This window comes from Phasianus colchicus, chromosome 5 (genome assembly GCF_987193195.1).
Source record: "Phasianus colchicus chromosome 5, bPhaCol1.hap1.1, whole genome shotgun sequence".
Classification (NCBI taxonomy): domain Eukaryota; kingdom Metazoa; phylum Chordata; class Aves; order Galliformes; family Phasianidae; genus Phasianus; species Phasianus colchicus.
The window spans coordinates 471,650-496,959 of NC_143440.1; the positions used below are offsets into that span (position 1 = coordinate 471,650).

The 25,310-nt window shown below is 39.6% G+C and overlaps 1 long non-coding RNA gene across 1 annotated transcript; it reads right to left on the reverse strand.

Annotated features, from left to right (window-relative positions):
• Positions 1–5,504: 5,504 nt before the first annotated feature.
• On the reverse strand, positions 5,505–22,538 carry LOC149917656 (uncharacterized). Its single transcript, XR_016467220.1, has 3 exons — positions 22,252–22,538; positions 20,991–21,037; positions 5,505–5,658 (listed from the first exon to the last, which is right to left on the reverse strand). It is a non-coding gene; the product is annotated as an uncharacterized LOC149917656 (long non-coding RNA).
• Between the last annotated feature and the right edge of the window lie 2,772 nt (positions 22,539–25,310).

Sequence of the window (25,310 nt, forward strand, 5' to 3'; positions counted from 1 at the left end):
AATGGAGCTGTTTTTTTCCTGCACCTATTCTAATCGAACACAAAGACCTTCACAGCACCCATTACTGCAAATGATGCAGGATAAATATGAAAGAGCATAGTCTCACCACTCCAATGACAGACTTTGGATACATATAACAAGTACCTCAAGACAGCACAGAAGTGGCTATTAGTCAGTTCAAGTCCTTACTGTGCCACTTTCGTACATCACAAGTAAAATGCCCTACGTGTCAGACTCTATGTTCTTTTATGGAGAGTGTTTCAATTCTCTTCTGTCTGTTTTCTTTTTGACCTCAAAATCTGATCCAGAGATATATATTTTTTAATTTTTTTTTTTTTTTTTTTTTTTTTCCTTTCCATGTCTGGAACATTACCAAGAAAAGCTCTGGCTTCAATAATTCAAATTTCTGATAAAATAAGCCTCATAGAAAAATTAGTAATAATTCCTAACCAGCCCAAGTAATGCGTGATATAAAAAGAAATACATAAAGAGAATGAAAAAACTTAATTACAGAGTTTCCAAGGGAAAAAAAAAAAAAGGATTCTTTTTTACTATAGGCAGGGGACTGCAGCAGAACTTTTGCCACAGTGTTTGAGGAGTTATAGGCACACAGAACAGATACAAATGAGGCTTTGAAACAGAACAAAAACGTACGTGGAAAACCAAAAATCAAACTGCAGTGCCTTAAAATGGTTCCATTTGAGTTTGTTTCTAAAAGTGGGCAAAGACATGCAAAAACATAAGGCTTTCTTACGTCACTACGAAGGTCAGGAACTTAATTCAGATTAGTCCATGGTACGGCGTGTCAGTCTGGGGCACAACATGAACATCAGCAAAAGTAATCACTAAAGCAAGTAAAGACATATCTTTCATCAACTTGGTTTTAAACACTCCTTCAGGACCTCTTTGGACTCTGGTGTTCTCTCCAGGACCTTGTTACGTGTGAGAGCCTTACCTGACTAGCACTGGCCACAAGAGATGCTTCTTCCAGAAAAAGCACCTGGTACCGTAAGGCCCCAGACACGGCCCCATTGCTCTGCAGATAAATCTGCACTAATCAATTAAAAAAATGCTCCAAGCTGTTCCCTGGCACTGGGGCCAACTCCTATGGTCCATTCAGAAATTAACTCGTAACAAACCTCCAGCACTGAGCCGGCCACATCTAATGAGCCTGTTGGGGATGCTCATGTTAGCTCTCAAAGCTCACCCAGAAAATGTCCAGGAGGGCAAAGCCAAAGCTGTGCCAGGGAGCAACAGAGCTGTTTAACAGTCTAACAAATACATTCCTGCATGTGTGTCTGCAACCTGCCACTGTTTAATTTAATAAATTATAAATGATAGGAGCAGCTTTTGCATATTCTTAAATTATTTGCAGTGCCACATGAATGATTCAGTGCCACAATTTAATGGGTTATCCAGATAGGAATGAATTTCTGCAGCTTGACTAATTTCTGTGGTTCAGTCTTACTGTTAGATAAAACTTCAAGATAATTTTTTTCCAAAAAACACACAGTTGAAAAAAAAAAAAAGGACAAAATTGCAGCAGAACCAATATTAAAACTACTTTTCACATCACAGATCTGCTCAGCTAATCAAATGGTTCTTCAGACAGGATTAATATCTTCTTATAACACACTCTTGAGTACTCCAGGAGTCAAATACTGCTTGATTCTGTTGTCAGACACCCCTTGGAATCACCTTCAGCATCCCTATGCAATGATTGATCAAGATCAGTCTAGGTTCCTAACTATCCTCCATGTTCCCTACAAACAGCACTCCCTTTTCCTTCAAAACAACAAAAACAAGCGAGATAATAGGAAGAAACCACATTCTTTTACAACCAGTATAATTAACCACACAAGCAATGCGGAATTCAGAAACGTAAAACTTCTGTTGTTGTTGATATATCAGTTAATTGGTGAGCCTGGAAGTTGCTCTAACTTCTCTTGAAACTTCTGCCCATACCTTCTCATTCTTTGCCTAGAATTATTTTTATATGTTATATATACATTCCTTATCCCACAAGTGACATGTAAGTTCACAGAGCTAACATTTATTTCACAGAATTTGTTAATTGTTTTAGTCTAGGGGGAAGAAGATTTTTACATAACTTTGGTTTAAGGAAGTGTTTCAGGAGCACAGTTCTTATTATGGTAGCGGCTTTATCACAGCTTATTGTATTTCTTATCACTTCTTCTGATAAAATAGCTTATTTTAGAATAAACTTTCTGCGGCATTGAATAGAATGCATAATCTCTGCTTCGGGGTTTGCAGAGGCTCTAGAGATCAGTAGAAATATTATTCATTGTCACCAACTGATTTTAATGCAGCATTTTAGTTGAGAATTTCAATGCCCAAAAGACAAAAGATGCTCCTTAGATCCCTGGAGAGGGGAAGGTTATATACTGGTGTCTGTTCTACATCTAGCATTTCGCAGTTAACATGCTTCTGCCAGGCTTGTTCAGAACAGCAGCAATCAAAACAAGTGTATCAAAAGCTATGTATGTTTGGAGTTGTGCTTTGTGGCATCGCAGGCACGATCTTTGCTGCAACATTAGATTCTTATCAGTTCAGAACAGAGGTTCAGGTTTTGCCCTGCCTCCACTTCCATGGTCCTGGATGGATTGTGAGAGCCCCCTGTGTCTTGCAGTCAGTGGAGAATTGTTCTTATTGGAAGGTTTTCTGAACCTGCATACAAATCCAAACACCAGTGACAGGAAAAAAAGAATAACAAGTTCACTGCAGGGGAGAAATTCAACATCTGTGAGAGCTGCTGCACTCCTGCTGCTTTAATAACAGTCAGAGCTGACTTCACTATTCTGTCCAGCCTATAAAAGGAAAATCCTCATTACCTGCATTAAGGAGTCATCATCTTATGTAAGCTGATTTTTCAGAATGTATTTTGATAGCTGCATTTGTCTCTAGAGGAGAAGACAGTATGTTCAACAGTCCAGAACATATATTCTACCCACCTGCCTTCTAGCTTTGATTAACAAAATAGAAATAAAAATAATTACCACTGCAAGCATCTCCAACGATTACCTACCAATAGGCTTCTCAGGGCTGGGGAAAGGTTTTACAACCCTTAAGGCAGAAGGTGGCTGAATTCCACTAATGGCCAAATTTTAAAATGATCCCTTGCCAAATCCTCACAGTCAAAAATTCAATTCTTTTGGGATTTTTTCCATAAATTTACAATATATTTTTAAATTTACTTAACGAATCAGAAGTAAAAACATGGCTCCATTGCTTGAACGCTCCAACACAGGAAGCAGCAGTGCTTCATAACCACTTCAAATAAAAGCAAGTGCTGTTTTATAAAAACAAGGGCTTTGACTCTTATTGAACTCTAAAATCACTTCTATTCGTTTTTTATTTTGAAATCACACCAGAAGCATATTAAGTTAACTTCGAAAACCAGTAGACTTTGCTTGTATGAGGGAAAAATATGTTTAAGGGTTTTATTTATCCTCAGAATAAAATGGAAACAAATAATGTTGTTTCAAAGCAATTTGGAGTTGATGGGAATATTTGAATTCCTTGTACCATCTCCCGTGAGTTACATGGACTTCCAGTAAATTACATCTTGTTCAGCACAGTCTCAGAATGGAAATTACAAAGACTACACTAACAGCCTCCAGCTATCACTCTTATAATGGTAAATATAATTTCGAATAGGTTACACTTTTCTCAAGTTATATTCATTTTAGCAAAGAGTGATGTGTGTAACCTTTTTTTCAGTTTCCTTATTGTACAAAGTATAACAAAAGTCAAATGCTTCACTGGGCAAATTAACATATATAAAATGGCTTCAAGTAATTAACTGCAACAGCATCGTAGAAAAATAACACATCTGATATTTTTGGCATTTCCTGGTGTATGCAAAATGTCTCAATATTTAAATGTCATGTGTCAGCCACATTCACTGACCAGCTGTTTGCTAGACAGCTCCCTGAAAGGATAATTCTTCTTCTTCTTCTCTATGCACTTCCAGTCTGGAATAATGGGCACAGATTTTGACAGACACCTTAAAAAAAAATAATTAGTCTCTGCAGGAAATAGAGAGAACACAACTTTGACTCAATTGAAAAGTCCTGTTCTAGATCTGATCATTTAAAACAGGGCCCAGATACCCGAGGAAAGAAACGCCATTTTTACAAGACATCTTAAGCACAAAAGACTGAAAACTGCTGAACACGTTTACCTCTACGATTAGCAATACATGGAAAGAAAATTTTTGCTAGAAAAGTGAGTAATAGCAATAGCACTTTTAATACACAGAGGAAAGCGTTATTTCCAGTCACCAAATATTTCCCAGCAGGCTCACTGCATCTGTTATGAAGATTAAGGCAGAGGTTACAGTTTAGAACAAGTGCTCTGGCTGAATTTGCTACGATACTGGAAATGTACATAAAACATCTTCAACATCTTTTTTCAGGTGTGATTGACGAGTTTAATTTATTTGATGTAGTTCTTAGCTATAGGGATAGCAACGATGCCACGGGAGGAAGCGAGGCTGACGCTGCACAGCCGAGTTGCCTTGGCAACAAGCAGCCAAAGTTAGTGTATGAGGCATTAAAGGACTGGACACAGACTGAATTCTCCCTTGGTGAAGGAGAATGAGAAGTTTTACAACAAAAGGCAAATTGGGCAATATAACAACACTTGCCTGTGACACCGGTAATATCCAGAAAATGTGACTTTAAACATCTGACATTATTATGCTGAATTTGTCAACACTGATGACTGCAATCTTTGGCATTCATTTAGGAAAACATGGATGTTAGCAGCCTAAATGCATGGGATAAATCAGGAGATCGGCACCTACTGTTGTGCCTTTGTGCAGCTGCAAAAATGAAGCCGAGATGAAAACAGATTTCACGTTTTCCTGTTACAACTCTTGCCCCAGACCAGGGGCTCCGACAAAGGCGACATCATCAAACCGCCTGCTTGCTGCCAGACTGACAAATATCCCTCCTAGGGTTATGAGAGACGAACACAATTCTCAATGCTCTCTTTCCAAGGAGAGTAATATTTTTGACAGATGGATGTAACAGCTTCCATTTTCATTAGCATCATAATCATAGGAAAGTGCTAGAAAAACATACTGTGTTTGAGCAAGTAAATTTTCATGGTAATATTTTTAGGCCCTGCTGAAAGTATTTTCGTGTAGCAGGCACTTCCTTTGTTTCCTTTGTTGGAAATCACATGTTAACTAGAAATGCTAAGGTTTGCATACTAGCAAGTGAGAAATAATTGAAATATAATAATAGTTGTAAGAGTAAGAACTCCGAAGGACTCTCACAGCCTCTGGAAATACTGAAATCCTCCCATTTTTGATTATTTTGGGGATGTTCTGTGCCCTCACAGCAGAGGGTCAAACCTTGCAGGAGTGCACGTCCTGGCTGGGCTTCCAGAAGCATGATGTTAACCCCAACACCGTGACACTGCACAAGGGAACATGACACAACCTCAGAAAGGAAAGGACTGACCTTTTTTTTTTTTTACAGCCATCACTGCTCCATGGTGAAGCTGGACCTTGGCAGAGGATAAGTAACGTCACATGGAGTGGCACCCAGCTTGGCCAGACAAAAACAGAAGGGAAAGGAGGTTCATAATTCAACGCTTCCTTTTGAGCTTCCTTATTTCTTGCTGCACCTGAAGTTCAGAACAGAAGAATGGCTTGGAACCTATGGCATACAGCCAGTATATGGAGGAAATGATCACACCTGTGACTGACATTGTAATTATCTGTGCTGTAGAATTTGTTTTCATTATAAAACATCTGCCTTGTTTTTAAGCATTAATGTAATGAACTTTCCTTTGTTTTTAGAGGGCTTTAGACTACATGGTTTATGCAACACTAAAACTAAAGAGATCTTTCATTCACCCTACAGAGGACTTTATGATTAGTAATAATAATATCACAGTTAACATTTTCCCCATATATCTTTTGTCCGATCTGAACCTGGATCAATACTGTAAACTTCAGCCTGCTACATCTCACAGTTTGAGTATATCTGACTTCATTAATCATTGCATAGTCAAATTGACAGCACTGGGCATCCTCGAGATGTCTCTTGATACTTAGCTACTACCATTTTGGAGGAGTATGAGTTCATTGTACAGCATCCATGACAAAACTATCTCCGGTAGGACTCCCCTGAGTACAAGGTAAAAACCAATAACACTGGGCTGTATTAACATTTCATACTTACAAAGCACTTCCCATCCAAGGATTCTCCAGCAACTTGACAATGTTAAGCTGAACAGTTACTTAACATGACTGTATGCTTTTCCACATGTGAGAAGCTCAAGTAGAGCAGGCTAAGATATCTTTACCTCAGATCAGTAAGTAACATACTAAAACTCTCAGTTGGTTTTGTTTATTAATTAAATAAGTTTTACATGTGTGAAATATTAAGTGTACTAGGTGGTGTTTTTCACAAGTGGAATTGAAGTGGGAACCCAGTACCAAAACTCCAAATGTCCTACCAAAGAATGAGTTACAGCATCCAATAGGCACCTTCAGCATAATGGAGTGCCAAACAGCCAAAAAGCTAAGATTTTGGAAACTAAAGCCATTCCCAATCATCCAACAGTGAAATAGTACAGTTTCAGTTTGCAAGAACAATTTCTCTTACCTCAATTTAATATTAGTATGGTGAATAATACTGCAGTAATTATTTGCAGAAAATTCTACAGTTGGCCACAGGATCATGAAAGGCACTTTACATGCTTTAAAATTAATTTTCTTCATTTATACTTTCACAAATGTATCACTTACATAAGCAAATTTTATAAATAAACATGAAAGTTAAAGTATGTGCTATTAACTCTACTAATGGCTGCCTTGCAGTGAATTTCAGATAGGGAACTCACTCTGCACTGTACATACTCAAACAATAGGTTACAAAATGACTTCATAAAACGTCCAGCTGAAAAAAATGTCTATTTTGCCTTGTCATTTTAAACTTTTCAGGTGGTAATGCCCACATTTCTATATCCATTTTATTACCTGCTCTAGAATTTCTCTAAATAGAATTTCTCTATACAGTTCATTGGAAATTGAACTTTATTCTTTCAAAAGCTTTAAAGAAACAAAAAAGTAACACAGCACTGAAATTGGTTGTGTGCCATCCAATGTTTTTTTTTGTGTTTGTTTTTATTAAAAGTGTGAAGAAATAACAGAGATACAAGCGCATGCAGTGAAAATTTTTTAAAAAAACAAACACTTGAAGTCCTGGCAATTATGGTATGTAAAGACCATTTATACCAAAGTAAAGGCACTCCTTTCTAGCCTAAGTGGAACTACAAGGCGAGTATCTGTTCTCATGTCAGCACAATCACTGCACACTTCTCAGGGTTCAATACACTGTTAGAACTGTGTGTACTAGCTTTGAGCAAATGTTAAGGCATCTTTTCGTTCCAACTGCTAGTAACTAGTCTCTGTAGTTTACAGAATCTGGCTTTGATTACGTGTGCAATTCCCTTTGTAATCTATGAATACAATGCAAGGCATATATTAAAAAAACAACTCTGGGGCTTGGTTCAGAATTGAAGATAAAATTAAACCAAAATGTAAGCACCTTCCTCTTAGTTCTCAAAATTTGAGTGGGAATTTACCTGTAGAAGTAGTTTTCAACTTTAAATATTGAGCAGACAGTGACAACGATTAGGAACATTTGAGTCGCTAGCTTTGGTGAATAGCCTTTGTTTACTGTATCTTGTTCACGTGAAAAATTGTTGGTATTTTTTTCAGAGATATTTGTTTTTAATTAAGGCAATCTTAGAATTAAAGCATGTAGGTTAAGGTTGTATTTGTGTACATAGAGTTGGACGAATTCCAAGTAACTAAAATTACAAGGAAAAGAAAAAAAAAACCATTCCCAACAAAATGAAAACAGCAAAATTGAAGGCGCTGGATAAATGCCCCCAGAGCATCTCAAGATTCTCCTATAAAGAGTAAGTGTGTACTTGATTGCAAAGAGCTTTAAAAAGCTTTAAATTGATGGAGAAATAACTTTTACTTGGGGCAAAAAGTATAATGCATGTAGTTTGAGTTACATTTTCCAACAAACCGTTCTGACTGAGAGGACTGCTGTCTAATACCTGTGTTTATGGCCAGCAGAGCAGAGCTCTGAAGCCACAGCCTTGACTTGCATGCAGCTATGCAAATACTACGCAGAAATCTTTTTCTTTAGCAGCACAGCAAGAAAAGCTGAGTAATATTTTTTCCTCTTTCACCTGGTCTTGACTGAAATGGTTCTAGGAGCCCATCACAACCCTGGCTATATTACATTTTCTCATTATTACATTACTTCAGCTGCAGATGCACAGGCAGAAAGTTATTTCTTCAAAAATATATGGTCTGTCCTTAAAAAAAAAAAAAGGGGGGGGGGGGGGTAGGAGAACAGGACACATCATGTGAGGCCTTGGAAAGCCTTGCTTTATAGAAAGCTGAAGTTACAGCCAGACAGGGACTTAGAACATCTTATTACCATTCCCACTCTTGGGAAGGTACGCTAGCTCCCATGAACGAGAGCTGAAGCATAAAGATAAATGAACTTCATACTGCCAAGAGCAACGTGCAGCCTGCTGGGGCCAGCCCTGCCATTGCAGCTCCTCCAGCTGCCAAAAAGGCAGATGAGCTCACTGGCCTTGCTGCAGGAGAAAGGAGGGACTTCTCGCAATTCCCCCACTGCAGCTCCGAGCTGCCCAACACAGCTTGAACTGAAGCATACACAAGATTCTTTTCTATCTGCTGCTTGCCTAGCTTGAAAATTAGAAGAAGCTATTGACAGCAATTTATATGCACCAGGAGGGCTGAGAGGGGAACTTGAGCATGCTAAATTGCAAGTAATCATTCACTGTTCGGTGACAGCTTAACAGAACTTAATCACAAAACTTAAAAAATAAGATTGGGAAAGAGGATGAAAGGACATCAAGTCCTTCTCTCAGCTCTTCTCACCCAGTTTCTATTTATAAGCTTTCCAATAAAATCTCTGTTTAGGGACTGGAATTTAAAGGTGCCTAAGAGATTACGGTTAGCTGCAATTTCTGGGTGCATGCGAGTGCATTAAGAGCACATCTCTCTGCACATGACTGTTTAATTCAAAATCAGAGCGTTAACCTAACATTTCCCTATTTCCATACTAAAAAGAATGCCATTTTGATAGAAATTACACGCACCCAGATGGATGATAGACTAAATTTTGTAGGCTGGACTTCACTTTTCTTATCTTTATGTTAAAAGGCCAATAAAAAGCTTTCCACATATGCCGTTTTTGAAGAGCTTAACACAAATTTCCAGTTTGCCAGCACTGCAAAAAAAAACATTACCTTATGAAGGGGGGTTCCTTTCTAATCTTCAAGTGCCATTTGAAAATATTTCTCATCCATTTCTCTTATCTTTTCAGCTATAAATCAATTTCAGCTGCTTGAGAGAAACATGGGTGCTTGGTGCCAAGATGAAGGGAAAAAACACCTTCTGTGGGGTGCCAAGCAGCTAAAAAGAGGGAGAGAAAAAGGAAGGAACCCAACTGCAGGGAGGAAGAGACACAGGTCAGGTAAGGCTAAAAACATGCTACATGCAATAAGTTCTGCAGCATTTTATGCTAAATGGTAATATGACATGATGCGTTCAATGGAAGAAATCCCCTTTCTGAGAGCAGTAATAATCCCTAGAACTTCAGATAGCTGAGACTGTGCACTCTTCTGTCAAGCTACAATATCAGAATAGTCTTTTAAATTTTGTATGTCTCACCCCTTGTGAATTAACTCATTTAAATTGCTGATTCCCTCTCCCTTGCACATTGACGCATATTATTTATTGTGCTTAAATCACATCATTCTCGAGTGACAAATTGAGGTTGAAAAGATTTCTCACTTCTGACTTGGAATCATCTCCCCTTCCTGCTCAATTCACAAAAGCCAGAGGGAAAGATTTCACCTACTACCTCTTGCTTGTTCTTTTTAAAATGGCAAATGAAACAGACAAAACCCATTCAGGATTACTGTGCAGAAGAAAATGCTTTTGCCATTAATGTCTGGATCAATACAACAGCAAATGTATTCTTAGATGAGCTCTGGTATTACCCAGCTGGTATCACTATTCAGTAATTAGCATCAGGGAAACAAACCATATTTTTCCACGGTCCAGTCTGAAGAAACATCACGGGTTAAAAAATCTTAGCTATAGGCTTTCTTTTTACTCTTTCGGTAGACATCACTGTGTACTTTATTTCATATAAGAGATTTTGCCCACCCTCCCTCCTATACCTCATTGCCCACTTTCCCCTTACAGCTGCTCCCTTACCTGTCGTGACTGCGGTTGGTACCACATAGCTGTACAACAAGGGGAGTTTACTGCCAAGGGCAGCGATACTTACCAATACTACAAGTGAAACTAATCATGTTAACCCTTACAATTACTGCTGACACCGAGTACAGCTGCGAGCCAAACTGACCACACAGGGAGCCCAGCAGGTCACTGTGGCAGCTCAGGAGGTGGAAGAGTGGCCCACTGGGAAGTCACTTGGCATCCAAGTTAGAGCAACCAGGGAAAAACATCGTCTCCTGAGCAATGCTTGTACAGACTGAAGGAAAACAAGACCTCAAAACAAAAAATTTCCATGAGATTTCCAGATACAGCAAGTAAAGAAAGAGCCTCTTGAGCCTAGCTGCATACAGTCAGAGCCTGGAGCTGCTTATTTTCTCCATATCACTGGTAAGAATCTTGTCCAAAAATGTTCTCTCTGGCACAGAAACCTTTGTTTTGTCACTTTCAAGAGAAGTTGAAAAATACCCTTTCTGGAGATACGCTACCTTCAGCCCAGAAACAGCCAAATAAAACACGTTCCTGCAGCACTTACTCTTTTCTGTAATCTAGACAATTATTTGTGAAACATCCTCACACCTTGCAGATCTTCCACGGGCTAAAGCTTCTCAGAAATCAGAGCTTACATCTACAGTAGCATTTACATTTGGACAAGGAGCAGGCATGTGAAACACCTCCTGAGCACGGCAGCAAGCAATCCAGAGTGCAAGACCTGAGCTCCTGCAAATGCCATTAACTGGGAAGAGCACTCCAGCCAGCAATGGGAACTCAGACCAGAGACAGCCTATAGTAAAGCCACCAAAACCGTACAGTGCAGGCACTGGATCCTTAGCACAATTTTATATCTGGCTACACACAAATGTTCTCACACCTGGCTGCCTTTAATTTCATACAGGACCAGGTTGGTTGGTTTGTTTGTTGTTTCTTTTTTGAAACCATGTATTTGGGCTTCCTCAGTAAATTAGCACCCACAAGAACTTTAAACTTGTTTGCAGGTTAACAGTCTTAGTCATCACTGGTCTTCCGTAAGCACAGCAATGGACAAATAGTCTCTTATTTCAGCAACAAAGGTGACCCCTGAAGGTCAAAGCAAGAGCCCTTTGCTAAGCAGAATGATAAAGGACATTGTACTGCAGTCTACACCAGTCCTGCTCTTAGAGCTGAGACGATTTTCACCATTGCAATAGTGGGCATGGCAAAATTTGCTAGAACTGAAGTCTGATGATTTTATTTATCCGTATAGTTCTGCAGTCTAAGCTCACTGGGCTGTAGAACTGCTATATTTACAGCGAATATTCTTCTAATGTATTTCATCACACTGCTAATAATTAAAAAAATAAAAAAATAAACAGGAAGTTTTACTTGTATATACAGAAATAAAGAAGTAATAATACATGTTCCTAGCCTTCCATATTAAGAACTGTGGTGTAGGACTGTTGCTATCGCCTTTTGCAGGTTTTCATGTAATTAAAGTCAGAAATACTAAAAATCAACTGTAAAGAAATCATGTTGACATATTTACTGAAATGAAAAGTCCTCTGCAGCTCAGTATTCCAATGAATTTTATTTTGTTTCATTTTAGAACTTCTTTACGATGCCACTGAAACTGCACAGGTGGGCAGGGAAATGAAGGAACAGAGTCTTTAGAAATTATCATCCTCGTATAGTCTTGGAGCCACAGGTAATAGCAACAACTTCAGCAGATTAAATACATATCCTGTTTTATATATGAAATACTCATTAATTGAGGCAAGAAGTTCTTTCACCTGGAATCAACACATTAGAATAAAAAGTTCCTACAGAAGACCATTCCAAGAATGACAATTTTCAGCCTTCAAATCATCCCCGGGGAGATGGCTGGAACAGGAAGACACAAAGGTTTTGTATTCTGGAGGAGGAGGAGGGTGGTAAGAAGAAATACAAAAAAATTGCAGTCGGGACAGAGGGGGATTATCAGTAGCAAGCTACTGAGACAGAGAGGACAATTCGTGAACTGACAGAGATGAGATAAAGCACTGAAAGTTTTGAGGGGGGATGGAAGTATGTGAATGTACTTTCACAGGACAGAAATGGTCTATTTTCAGCCTGCTTTTACCACGCTGTAAGTTTCCACAGTAGAGAAGAAAATAGCACTGTAGCAGAAAATGATTGTGACCTGCTCAACAAACCTGACCTTTAGCTACAGAATGTGCCAGCGTTATGAAGGAAATGAAGAATCTTAATGAGGCAAGAGGAAAGCCAGTCATCCTAATGCAGCGGGTTCCTCCCAGGAGATGAGCTCGAGAGGAGGATTCACTGTGTTTTGCAACTTTATTTGAATTCGTCCTGTTTTATCTTTTAAAGAAAAAGTAAGATTGTTCATAAATTGATACTGTCTACTTTCTTTTTTCCTCACATTTATCCTCTGAAGAATTAAACTGTACGTGCAATTTACTCGGCTGTTCTGGGGAAGAGTGACCTGAGGAGCCTAAGTAAAGGCAAGGGACAGGGAGATGGCCACCAGTCTGTCTCAAGGAAAAAGACGTTTTACTGACCTATCTGCTAACACCTTGACTGAGACAAAACTACATCCCTCACATCCACCTCTATACTACACAAAACTCCTAACAATCCCCCAGTTCCATTTCCTAATGAACTGGAGAACTAAGTTAGACTGAGCTGTAACAGGATCAACTACATTGCCCACATCTCACATCCAGCTGACCCTCGTATAAAGGTTATTCCTGAATTATGTGGACCTGCCCCCTGCCCTTGAGGACACAGCTCAGCAATAGAATCATAAAATCTCCAAGGTTGGAAAAGACCTCCAAGATCATCCAGTCCAACCACCTACCCATCAGCAATAGTTCTCACTAAACAATGTCCCTCAACACAACATCTAAACATACCTTGAATACTTGCACGATCTTTTTATCCCCAAGACAGGTCTTATGCATCCTGCTGTGGGGGGGAATGTTCCTCAACTTTCACATAATGTCCCAAATCATCTGTTTAAATTGACAGGCATGGATGCAAGCCCTACAGAATAGCATACAAACATTAAAATGCTATGGCTGATCACACACCAGTTCACAAATTTGTTCTCTAGCCCTATTTCATTTCTTGACATAGACGTGGTCATGGAAGACACACAAGATGGACACAAAACCCTTCTCAAAAAATTGACCAAAAACCTCTTGTGCAGACAGATTACTCCCACATATGGTTTGAGGCTGCATACAGACACACATTACTGTCAACATTACCATCCATTTCTCTTTTATCTATTGTTTCCCTTTTCTATGTCTCTTTCACAGGCTGTGAAGCAAATCTAAAAATAAAACTCTTTTTTCCTTGAAAATAAGGTTCTTACTGTTAGCCCTTTATAATCTTCTTTCTTTGTTCCCAGTCAGCTGTTCCAACCAAATCTCGATCTGATAAAAGAAAGCTAAAGATGGATGCTAAAACATCCTTTGGTTTTGGTTGGTTGTTTGTTTGGTAGTTTTTTTGTGTGGTTGGTTTTTCTTGTTGTTGTTGCTTGGCTGGGTTTTGTTTGTTTGTTTGTTTTGAGAAAGCATCTTTGGCAGGCAAGCTGCAGGAATTATTACACTTCAGTTAAAAGTTGGAGATGACTTTGCTGAACAGTTGTTGCTTTTTACATTTCTGAAATTGTTAGGTATTTTTGTTTGTTTGATGGGGTGGAAATTTTTGTGTAATTAACAACTTGATGAGGCAAGGAATTCCAACCTATCATTTTTCTTTCTGAAGCCTCACTTCCTACTCCAGTTTCCTGGAATACAAGAGATCATTTTCACATGTATTGATAATGGGTATTTTTTTCCCCCCATTGTTCTGTGAAAGAAATGAGTGTCTTTAAAAATTCCCAAATCGTATTTTAGCTGAGAGCTGGATCCCACCACAAAGGACTGACAATTCAGCAGCACAGTGTTGATACTTCTCAGCCCAGAAGCTGGTATGCTGCATCTCGTAATGCAGGGATGACCAGCAGAGGATAGCTCTACTTAAACATTATTCCATCCCTCTGCTCTCTCCTGCTTTGGCACTCAAGGAGTTCAATGAGTTCAATGAAGCCTTAGCAGTTCCCCTATGCCATAACATTCTGTAGTAAGACTGGATCATACCAGGAGGCTCCCAGAACGCACCGAGAATAACTTGCTGAGTCAAGTGATAGACAGCCCCAGCAGGGGAAATGCAATACTGGACCTGTTGCTCAGCAGTGCAAATGAACTGATTGGTGACATCAGGATTGGAAGCTGCCTGGGCTGTAGCGACCATGCTATGGTTGAGTTCACGCTCTGGAGTGATTTGAGACAGGTAAAGATTAACATTAGGATGCTAAGTTTTAGGAAAGCTACCTTCCAGCTCTTTAGGGAGTTAGTAAAAAAAACACCCTGGGAAACTGTCCTCATAGGCAAGGTGCAGAGCAGAGCTGGCAGATCTTTAAGGAAGTTTTCCTGAGTATGCAAGAGCTCTCTAGGCCCAGGTGCAGCATGATTGGAAAGGAAGGCAAAAGACAGGTATGGCTGAACTGGGACCTGCTGGTCAAACTGAAGAGCAAGAAGAAAATGCACAGGCAGTGGAAACAGGGACAGTTACCGTAGGAAGAGTATAAGGAAGTTGCTAGGCTGTGTGGAGATGGCATCAGGAAAGACAAGGTCCAACTTGAACTAAACTTGGCAAGGACAAGAAGAAAGGCTTCTGTGAGTGCCTCAACCAGAAAAGGAAAGTCCATGATGGGATACCTCCCATGGAAGTCAGGAAAAAAGGTACAATCTTAAGAAGGGTAAAAAGGATGACTCCAGGAACTACCAACCTGTCAGTCTCACCTCTGTTCCAGGAAAGATCAGAGCAGATCCTCCTGAAAGCTATGCTAAGGAACACGAAAGACAGAGAGGTGAGATGGGAGAAGCAGCATGGCTTCACCAAGGGCAAATCCTGCTTCACCAAACTAATGGTCTTTTATGATGATGTCACTGCATGAATGGACAAGGAAATAGCCTTTGACATCACCTATCTGGCCTACACTAAGGACTTTGATCCAGTACCCAACAACATCCTTCTCTCCAAATTGCAAAGATATGGATTTGATGGGTGGACTGTTTGATGGATAAAGAACTGGCTACAGAATGGAGACCAGAGTGGTGGTCAGTGGCTCAGTGTTTGAATGGAGATCAGAGACAGGTGGCATACACCAGAGGTCAGTTCAAGTACTGATACTCTTGAATATCTTCATCAATGACATTGACAGTGGAGTCAAGTTCACCCTCAGCAAGTTTGCTAATGACACCAAGAAGTGGGGTATGGTCAACACACTGGAGGAACAGGATGCCATTCAGAGGGACCTAGAGAGGCTTAAGCAGTGGGCCCAGCTGAACCTCATGAGGTTCAACAAATCCAAATGCACAGTTTTGCACCTGGGTCAAGGCAAACCCCATTACTACCAGTACAGTCTGGGGAATGAAAGGATTGAGTGCAGCCCTACCAAAAAAGACCTGAGGATACTGGTGGACAGCAAGCTGGACACAAACCAGCAATGTGCCCTCACAGCCCAGAAAGCCAGCTGTATCCTTGGCTGCATTAAAAAAAAGTGTGACCAACATGTCGAGGGTGATCCTGCCCCTCTGCTCTGCACTGGTGATGCCTCATCTGCAGAGATACATGGAGTCCTTCATACAGCAGAGACATAGACCTGCTGGAGTACATCCAGAGGAGGGCCACAAAAATGATCCAAGGGATGGAGCACCTCTCCTACAAGGACTGGCTGAACGAGCTGTGGCTGTTCAGCCTGGAAGAGAGAAGGCTCCAAGGTGACCGGATAGCAGCCTTTCAGTATCTAAAGGGGAACTATAGGAAAGAAAGGGACAGACTTTTCAGTAGGGTCTGTTTTGACATAACAAAGGGAAATTGTCTCAAGATTAAAGAGGGTACATTTAGGTTAGATGGAATGAAAGTCTTTTACAGTGAAAGTGGTGAGGCACCGGAATAGGCTGTCCAGAGAGGTGGTGGATTCCCCATCCCCATCCCGAGACTTTCAAGTCAAGGCTGGATCAGGCCCTGAGCAGCCTGATCTAGCTGTGGATGTTCCTGTCCATTGCACAGGAGTTGGACTAGATGACATTTGGAAGTCCCTTCCAACTCTAAGGATTCTATGACTTGGTGTGAGTCATGTGCAGCATCTTTCTTGTTCTTCACTTTTTGTATACTGTATACTGTATACCCTACTCTAGAGACAGAGAATAGCATACAGATCTTACTATGACCTCTGTTATATTGGAAAGAAATGTTTATATAGCACAAGTCACTTTTGCTATCAGAATGGTTCATGCACAAGTGTCAACGTCAGGCATAAACTGGAGTATCCCTGATTCATTCACTTCCAAACCACACAGAGGTTAAAATAGCTACAGCACATCAGCAGAACACAATGGGAAAAAAGGTGGTTAAGCATAAGCCGCAGTCTCCACTTACAGCTTCATCATAGCACAAGGAACAATTCAACTCATGTTACATTTGAACATTTTATCCTGCAGTTTCAGCAAATGTAACGGACTGCTGTGGTGCTAGATAATATTTTCACTTCAAGAAATGACAGTTAATAAAGTCAGGTGCCATAATATGCTCTTTTACAAAACATGGTTGCAATTTCAAAACTAACAGTGCATCCATTGCTCAAAAACCCCGTTCATTTGAATCAGAGACGTAAGACTTGACATCTTAGCAATGCAACTAATTTAAAAAGATGAGAACAGAATCTACTGGTGGTCTGTATTAGAAACTTACTATGCAAAAGCATCCATTTTGATGCCCTTAGCTCACTGTCACTGTTTTGCTTTTAGACCCATCTTCCTACCCTTTTCCCTACCCTCCTTTCCCCCTTCCTCTCCTGGGGCATGGGTTGGTGGTTGCCTCTGTTCCATTAGTCACAGAAGTTGGCCAAACCAGCCCAAAAACGTTGACAGTCTTCCACCAGTACTCAGACCCAGCAGTGCATGCAGCAAATTGCTCTGAGCAGTTTCCCTCCTGGCAGAGCCCAAAAGGACTCAGCAGGTACTGCAGGTATGTTGAATACAATGTGGTAGGTACACCCTGTTGTTTTGAGACAATTTACCTGATAGAATACAAGCAGAGATGAAGCCACGTGGAGCCTAAACTCTACAGGTCACTTTTTACAAATACTGGATACCAAAAGTTAAGTGAAATCCATCAAATGCCCTGTTTATGATGATGGTTTATATTTGCAAAGTTTTGTTTTATTTTTTTTACAACATCCAATCTCCCACAGAAAGAACTGGCCAGCAGTGAAAGTTCCAGTTCTGATTACTTTTGAAAACTTATCATTTTATCTCATATTTTAAGAGCCAAAGATTGCTTATATAAATGCTCGTGAAGATCTCAAATATTAAATGTCTAAGCAACGTAATGGACCAAAACAAATCTATTTGTCTAACCACCCCAAAATTTCAGCTAAATACTTTCTATTCTTGCAGAAGCGTAACAGACAAAGGCAGAAAATAATCCAGAGCCTTGAGACATGCTTAAAATCACTTCCAGTCCCTCCAGGCTTCTCCCATTTTGATGTCAACAAGATTCCCACTACAAGCAATATATAGTTGCCATACATTGCAATATAGGCCAGCAGTACAAAGATGGTGCAGAGCTTTTTAGAGACAGGCCACAGCACTCTTGAGACTCAGAGGGGCAGAAATTTTAGGCAGATACTTAAAACTCCTCGGGAGCTGACACACAACCAGACCTCTCTGACCAATAAAAGGAGAAAAGTCCTTCCTCTGCAAGCTCCTGCTCACCCAAAGTCCCAGCATGATGAGACCAGTGGAATTCATGAAATAAAAATAGCATTTTTGACAATTGTTACTGCTGTCAGCTCTCTAGAGTCACAAACAGCTCTGTGAAACAGTGGTGGAACTCTACTGCACAAACAGAATTTGTTAACCAAGTGTCAATTACAGAACCAAAAACTTACCCGCCTATCTACAGCTGTCATCGCATAAAATCTGATGATAATTGGGTTGAGCAGATGAGTAAATCAGGGTAGAATTTGACCTGCCAAACCTCCATTCTTTGTGATGCTATTCACTGAATAAAACACAAATTGACTTTCCAAGTCTAGTTGAAATCTGCATTCCTGCCCATTAAAGAAACAAAACCTTTAACTTAACGCTGTCCAAAATTTAAATTGTTATAAATAAGGAGCAAACATGTTGCCCCTAAATTCTTATTTTGTGCCACCAAACATAAGTACACATATAGTAAATCCAGGGAGAGAGCAAAAACAAAGAGCAGCTCAACCTAGCAATGTTAATAAACACTGTTAAAGATGCAATTTTCAGCACTCTTTACAGCAGCTGCTTTTCAAAGATGACATTAGCAAACAAAAAGAAGACGTGAGTACCTTGCACATCCTGGATGTATTCACAGTTAATGAAGTTTTCATTTATAGACAGTACATTTTTAAATTATCTTCACAGAGCTATAAAATGAATACGAGTATTATTTTTCTTAGCGATATCATTTCTACAGGTTCTGAAACACTGGTCTATTTATCACACAGTGCACATGCTTCTCAAATCATCTGTTTTCCTTGACACTTGTGAAGCAATTTCTGATTAACAGTCAACAAGAATCTGGGGGCACGTGAGCTCAGGCTGCTCTTCACTGCAGCAGGACAGCACGTGTGTGCTGCCAAGTGAGCATTGCAGCACCACCACCTTTACCTTCCTATTTATAGAGAAGACAAGGCATGTGTTTTCGACAGTGTCTACACTGGCAAAAGACATATCATTACTGCTGAAAAATAATAGTGTTTACCCCATCTGCACTGGGCTCCTACACAGCCCTGCAGGTGGTCTGCCCAAACATACCCGTACCTCAACTAGAAAACAAGGCATCTCTCAACATGGAAACCTAAAAGCAAGAATAGCACTGCCTTGCCTTTTCTACAGCCTGAAAGTCTGTCCCTACTTCCCACCAGTTCTTGCCTTCTTCTAAATATCTCATCAGACGTACCAGACAACTTTAGAAACAGTAAGGTTATCCCCCAGTCTTTGAATCCAGCTAATTCCAAACCAGAGGGATCTGCCTCCAAACTCGGTAAGCCAAAATAATCTTTGCCTGAATGCAGTTGCCTATGAAACTCTTATTTCCCTCACTTTCAGTTCCTTTCTCTTCAGTCACCAGACACACGCCTGATCACGTTATTGTCCTGTGAACACAACATCTCCTGAGGTGACCTCCTCCAGCCAGACCCAGCTCTGGCAGAGCCAATGCAAAATGGCCAGTCAGCAAATCCATCACAGAGGTCTCACTGATAGAACCTCAACAGGATACAACAAATCTGATAGTCTAGAACAGACAGTGTGCCAGTCCAGTGCTATTGCTCTGTATGTCTATCACAACTACCTCAGTTATCCACATAATTAAAACTACACTGGGAGCTGAAATCCCAAAGGAGACAATGTAAGTTTCCCATCTACATACTGAAAATTACACCTTTCTACTTTAATTCCACGTAACAAATCGCATAGAATCTAGAGAGCACAACTTAAAAAAAAAAAAAAAAAAAAACAAGAAAGTGGTTGTTGAATAACTGTAAACTATAAAAATTGAAAAAAACCTATGCAAGAGAAATTCTCAAGTTCTAATGTCACCTCAACAATAGAGATTCTCCAAGTTTAGATTTTGCTGCCTACAGACAGAGGAAAATCAAGACCATTATCCACAGACTAACAGGTCTTCTGTAGAGTATCCCTTTAATGCGGATGAATGACCGAACATCTTTCAAAATGCTCTTGCACAAAACAGTTCTTGATGATTAATTAGTAATTACCATGCATTGTTATCAATCTACAATGTCTTATGAGAAAGGATGTAGATCTATTAAGCTTGCACAAAATAGGCTGATTCATTAAGCCATCATTTACGTTGATTTTATGCTAGTTATTTGTCCAGGCTCCTTACTATGAAATAGATCATTCCTAACACTGCATTTATTTTTCTTCCATTAAGTATCTTAATTGGAAAAATTAGGGAGAAAAGAAGCTATTTCAAAGATTAAAAATCAAATTCAGGTTGAATTCATGAAACTGTTATTTTGTTCAAACAAATAAATTAATCACATTGGAAGTGCAGTATCAGGTACATTCAAGTTGGAAAACAGCTACTAAGTTACTTACTATACCCTTCAATTCCTTAATCATTAGGAAATACCTACTCTTACCTATTACTTTGTTTTTCACAGCCCGACTCTTTGCATTCTGCTTATTTCATGAAATACCTTCTTGCAGATCTTCAAATGAGGTTTTTTTTCAGCACTGAAGAGGAATACCAAGAGCTGCAATCCATAAGCTGTATTCTGCTGGCAAAGTGCTTGCTTCCGGTTTTTTTCCTCCACTTTTAAGGAATATATATTTTTAAATTATTAATGTTATTTTTCTCTGATGGCTAAATTTAACTGTTTTTATTCTATAGTGATTTAATATAACTACTTTTATTCTAGAACATGGTGGTATGAGAAATGGATAGAGTCACTTAGTGAAAGTAAGGATCTTGCCCTTTGGTTCCCCCAAACTTCAATAACTCTAGAGCTGGATTACAAATCATCATTTTAATGGATGTCCTCAGTAATTAATTTTACCTAGTCATTTTGGCTGCAGTAAGACCAGAAATCCGTTCTTCGTTCATCTGTAAAATAATTAAAAATTCTTAATTTAGGCTTTGATATTTATAAATTAGCTTACCCTTCTGAGCTTCACTGGCTAGCATTTCCTTACATTTAAGATTTGCTTTAATAATTTATATTCTCCGAAATGATTAGGGCCCGTGATCTATTCAAATCATGTCAAGCTCAATAAATTAAGATTTAGAATTCTTGCCAATTCCTGAAATATCTTTAATCTTTAATTTGCAATTTAAGGTTAACTTTCAAAGAATAGAAACTATTGGAAAGGAGTACTAGCAAGAAAAGTATAAACTCCCTGAAGATAGGGATTTATCAGTGCCACATAACTATTTTAAAACAGATCTAAAACTGAATGTTTAAATGTGGACATAGTGTTTTTCATCATACATAAATACATAAAACCACAGAGAAATACAGTTATTTTTGGTGCTCCAAAGCAAGTAAAGTTCTGGGTTCTTTCTGGACTTCCCCAAAAATCTAGGGTTATCATCTCATCCTCAATTATCATAATACAACTGCACCGCTGTCTTAGGACAGATATTTGCAAAATTCTGGTTTTTGTTTGTTTTGTATATAAACTAATCACTTGGCACTGAGCAGCACAGTTAGGCCCCTAATGAGAAATACGTCAAATGGTCAATTTGTCCCAGTTCACTTTAGGTAATACTGTTGACTTAGCGCCTCATCATTAATTATAAATGCTTCTATTTAAAACGCTGCAATTAGAGAGGAATAAGGATGGAATAAGTAAGTGAAATCGTACAGAGTCATCCTCTCAAAATCTGTTCTTCCTGCTCAACTGCCATAGAAATCACAAAAATCAGATACATTCAGGAGAAATTTCCTCCTTTCTGCTTGTCAGAAGCGCTGCTTGTAGGGGTCCTTTCTTCTCTGCTCTATTTCAATAGCTCTTTAAAACATGAAGGAAGACAGAGATCTGAAACAGCTAAGCAAGTAAGATACTAAAAGAGTCAGTCTGGTTTACCCCGGATCCTATATATTGGACTATTCCCACATTAGTCAAAAACATTATGCTCCATATGCTTTATCCAAGACTACTAAAGCAGTTATGCATATCACACACACTTCTTCAGCAGGAGTGCTGCCAGTGGGTGACAAAGGATAAAAATTAGACACAGAGCTTCCAGTTTAAGCAAGGAGTTGCAGCAGTGCTCCACGTGCAGCCACTGAGAAAGGCCAGCCTCCTGTCTCTCACCTGTGTATCAGCTCAGCGCAGGCCGCTCTAGCAGTCCCAAGGCCCAAAGCTGAAATGGAGCCCGGTGTCCAGCCCTGCTCCACAGAACACAGCTCTGGGGGAAGTGCCCACAGCAGAATTCTGTTTCCCTCAGCAGAATTACACATCTGAACAAGAGCTCCTTTAATCAGTGCCCAAATTGTAACATTATTCCTTAAGAGAAGCATAGAGAAAACTTCTTACTGGCACCCACAGCATGAAGGAGCTTGAGCACACAGCACACCCATAGCGTCCTATGCAAACCATTAACTCAGCTCGGTAGTCATTGCAAAAAATAAAAATAAAAATAGCAAAGTGTAGCTAGAAGACTAATCCCTAGCCCAGACAAAGTAGGCATGCTTCCTGACATTGACAAGGTGGGAGGGTAGCGCTGATCAGCTTGCTGGCAGACAGGATAGATGGCAGAGATGGCTCAAGAGCGAAGAAAACACAAAGTCGTGTGTAAACAATTACTGCATCTGTGGCAAAGTCTCAAGTAAATGGGTTTGTCTGCCTTCTGGTACTTAATTAGTACGCTCTGTTCAGTACATACTGCGTCCCCAGTAAGCAGTGCCTCCAAAGTAAATTAAAATGAGCATAATAAATCTTCCTTTCTCTCTGAACACACAAATCTCTCTATTTATATACACAAATATATGTATGTGTACGCAGGAAGAGACAGAAGAAGAAAAAAAAGTTGCAGGAGGAAAACAGAGCAGCAGCCATCACACTCATTCTTGATCTTTCTGAGAGATTAGTTTAGCCAGGCTGCAGATAGCCAGAGAGCCTGCAAGGCCAGAGCTTTGCAAGTAAGTCAGACCCGGTAACGTTCTAGGTACCTCACAACTTCATCCTTTTGCAGGTCAGTTAATTGCACTTCTACACTTGAGAAAAGGGAGCAAAACATAAACCACGTCACGTCAAGGCCTGAATACATTTCTGTATGCAACAGTATGTCTATTTTACCACATCAGTGGTTTTAAGCAATTGAAGTACATTCCACAAGTAAAGCTACACCTTTTATCTACAAGTCTTTTAGGAGACATTTATCTATCTGACTTCGGTGCAAACAGGCTGCAACACTTGAATATTTTCTTACAAGACCTTATGGAAATAGCAAGAAGTTGGGACCTGCACGCATTAGCATCCTTGTGCCATTCAAAATGGCCACACTACAAGACGGTGCTCATCCAGCAAGAAAAAAATGACACCAGCTAAGGCAGAACAGTTTACAAAAGCAGTGAGAGACAAAGTGTGACACACAGCTTGTGTTTATAAAAATTCATAAGCATTCCAAGGGCACTCCTAAAGGAATTATGTAGATGCTGCAACAAATTCTTATATAATATAATTAAACACCAAAACCTGCAATAGTAAAATAGCATTAAGGGACAGATTTTCATTGCTATAGTAGTGGCAGATTGCAAGCAAAGATCCCATTAAAGGTAATGGGAGCTGAAGTTATAATCCACTGTGCAGAGCATCGAAAATTATATCCCAGTGGCTTTGACTTAAACTAGCAGAGTTAAGGCAGCAGCCTTATTTGTAATTCTCCCCATTGTGTGCAGATAGCAGCCTGGACAATGCCTGTGATTCCCCCCTCCCTCTCCAGCATATTTTCCACGAATCCACAATGCTTGAGAAGGAGAGAGAGAGGGAGGGAGGATCAGGCATCCTATATATAACAATTGTGTATTTTCTTTGCTTGGGTAGATTTATATCAAGTCTTTAATTTATTTTACCATGGTCAGTGGTTAGAGCAAAGGACAAGAACTGAGAGCTCTGATGTTTTGCACTTCATATCCATGGGTACACCACCTTTGGACTGGGCCAGCCGTGCTGCTAGCACGGTGAAGTGCAGTGTCCTTCCATAAAATCACTCTTCACCTTTTTCAAACTCTTCTTTTCAACTGTAACAGGTTGTGCTTTGTCAGTTCAGCTCTTTCAGAAGATGGCCAGCTTTAACACAGCAGATGGCCACAAGTAAGTGCTGAAATGCAGCTCTAGTCCAAATCTGCAGTCTGGGGGCTGTCTCCCACCTTTAAAATTAGAGTTGAAAGTGATGAAATAAAAAACAGTGCTTGTGAATAACCATGCAAAAGATTCTTTTTTAATTAATTTTAATTTGGAGGTAATGTCTAGATGCTGCTGGAAAAGAGCCTTACCCATGCTGAGACAGGAGATGGGCTTTCAGACCTCCATGTGGTTGATGGGATGGACTGTGCCCATGCAAGCTTCTAAATGGCACCAAATGAGGGGCACGGGGAGGCAGTGCTTTCATTCTGAGGAACTTCAACAGCATTGCTGCTACAATGGACCAATGCTTAAGTTTCAGAAAAAAGGGAATACGGTGGATAAGAACCTATTAAAATACTCTTTTTGTTGTTGTTGTTATTTAACAGTCCAATTACAAAACCCATGGTATTTCTAATGAATAAATTAAATATACCACTTATATCATGATATTAACAAAAGATACCATCAGCCCCAAATATCTCTTCTTTTGATTAATTCATACTAAAGTGTAGCTATGAAATAACAACAGGAAATATTTAAATACCTTATTCAGCAGTGAGAAAAATCTCTGACAGAACTTACCACAACTGAATGAATGATTAATCAGATATTAAGAGTATCAAACAATTTAACTAATGTGTGTTGGCATTGCTGAGGGTTAAAATTTCCTCTGATTTTTTTTTTTTTTTTTTAAACAAATAAGGACAGATGTCTCTCTTTCCTTGCACTTTCAGATTAATTTGACCTACTTGTGGACATCATAAAGAAAATCTAACAAAAAAATCCTATAACTCAGCTTGTCATGCTAAGCACTTGGTGGGAAGGCAGGGCCAACCCAGGGGAGCTCAGCTGCAGTGCACCTGAGTGATCAGAATGGCTGGAGGCAGGATCCATCCCTTCCCAGACCTCATTTAAGGGTTTGCAGCTGTGACTAAGCATTTCTACGACACCCATCCAACCATGACAGAGAATTAATTCCATTTTACCTCAATGAAAACAGACACATGCAGGCATCTATAAACTTG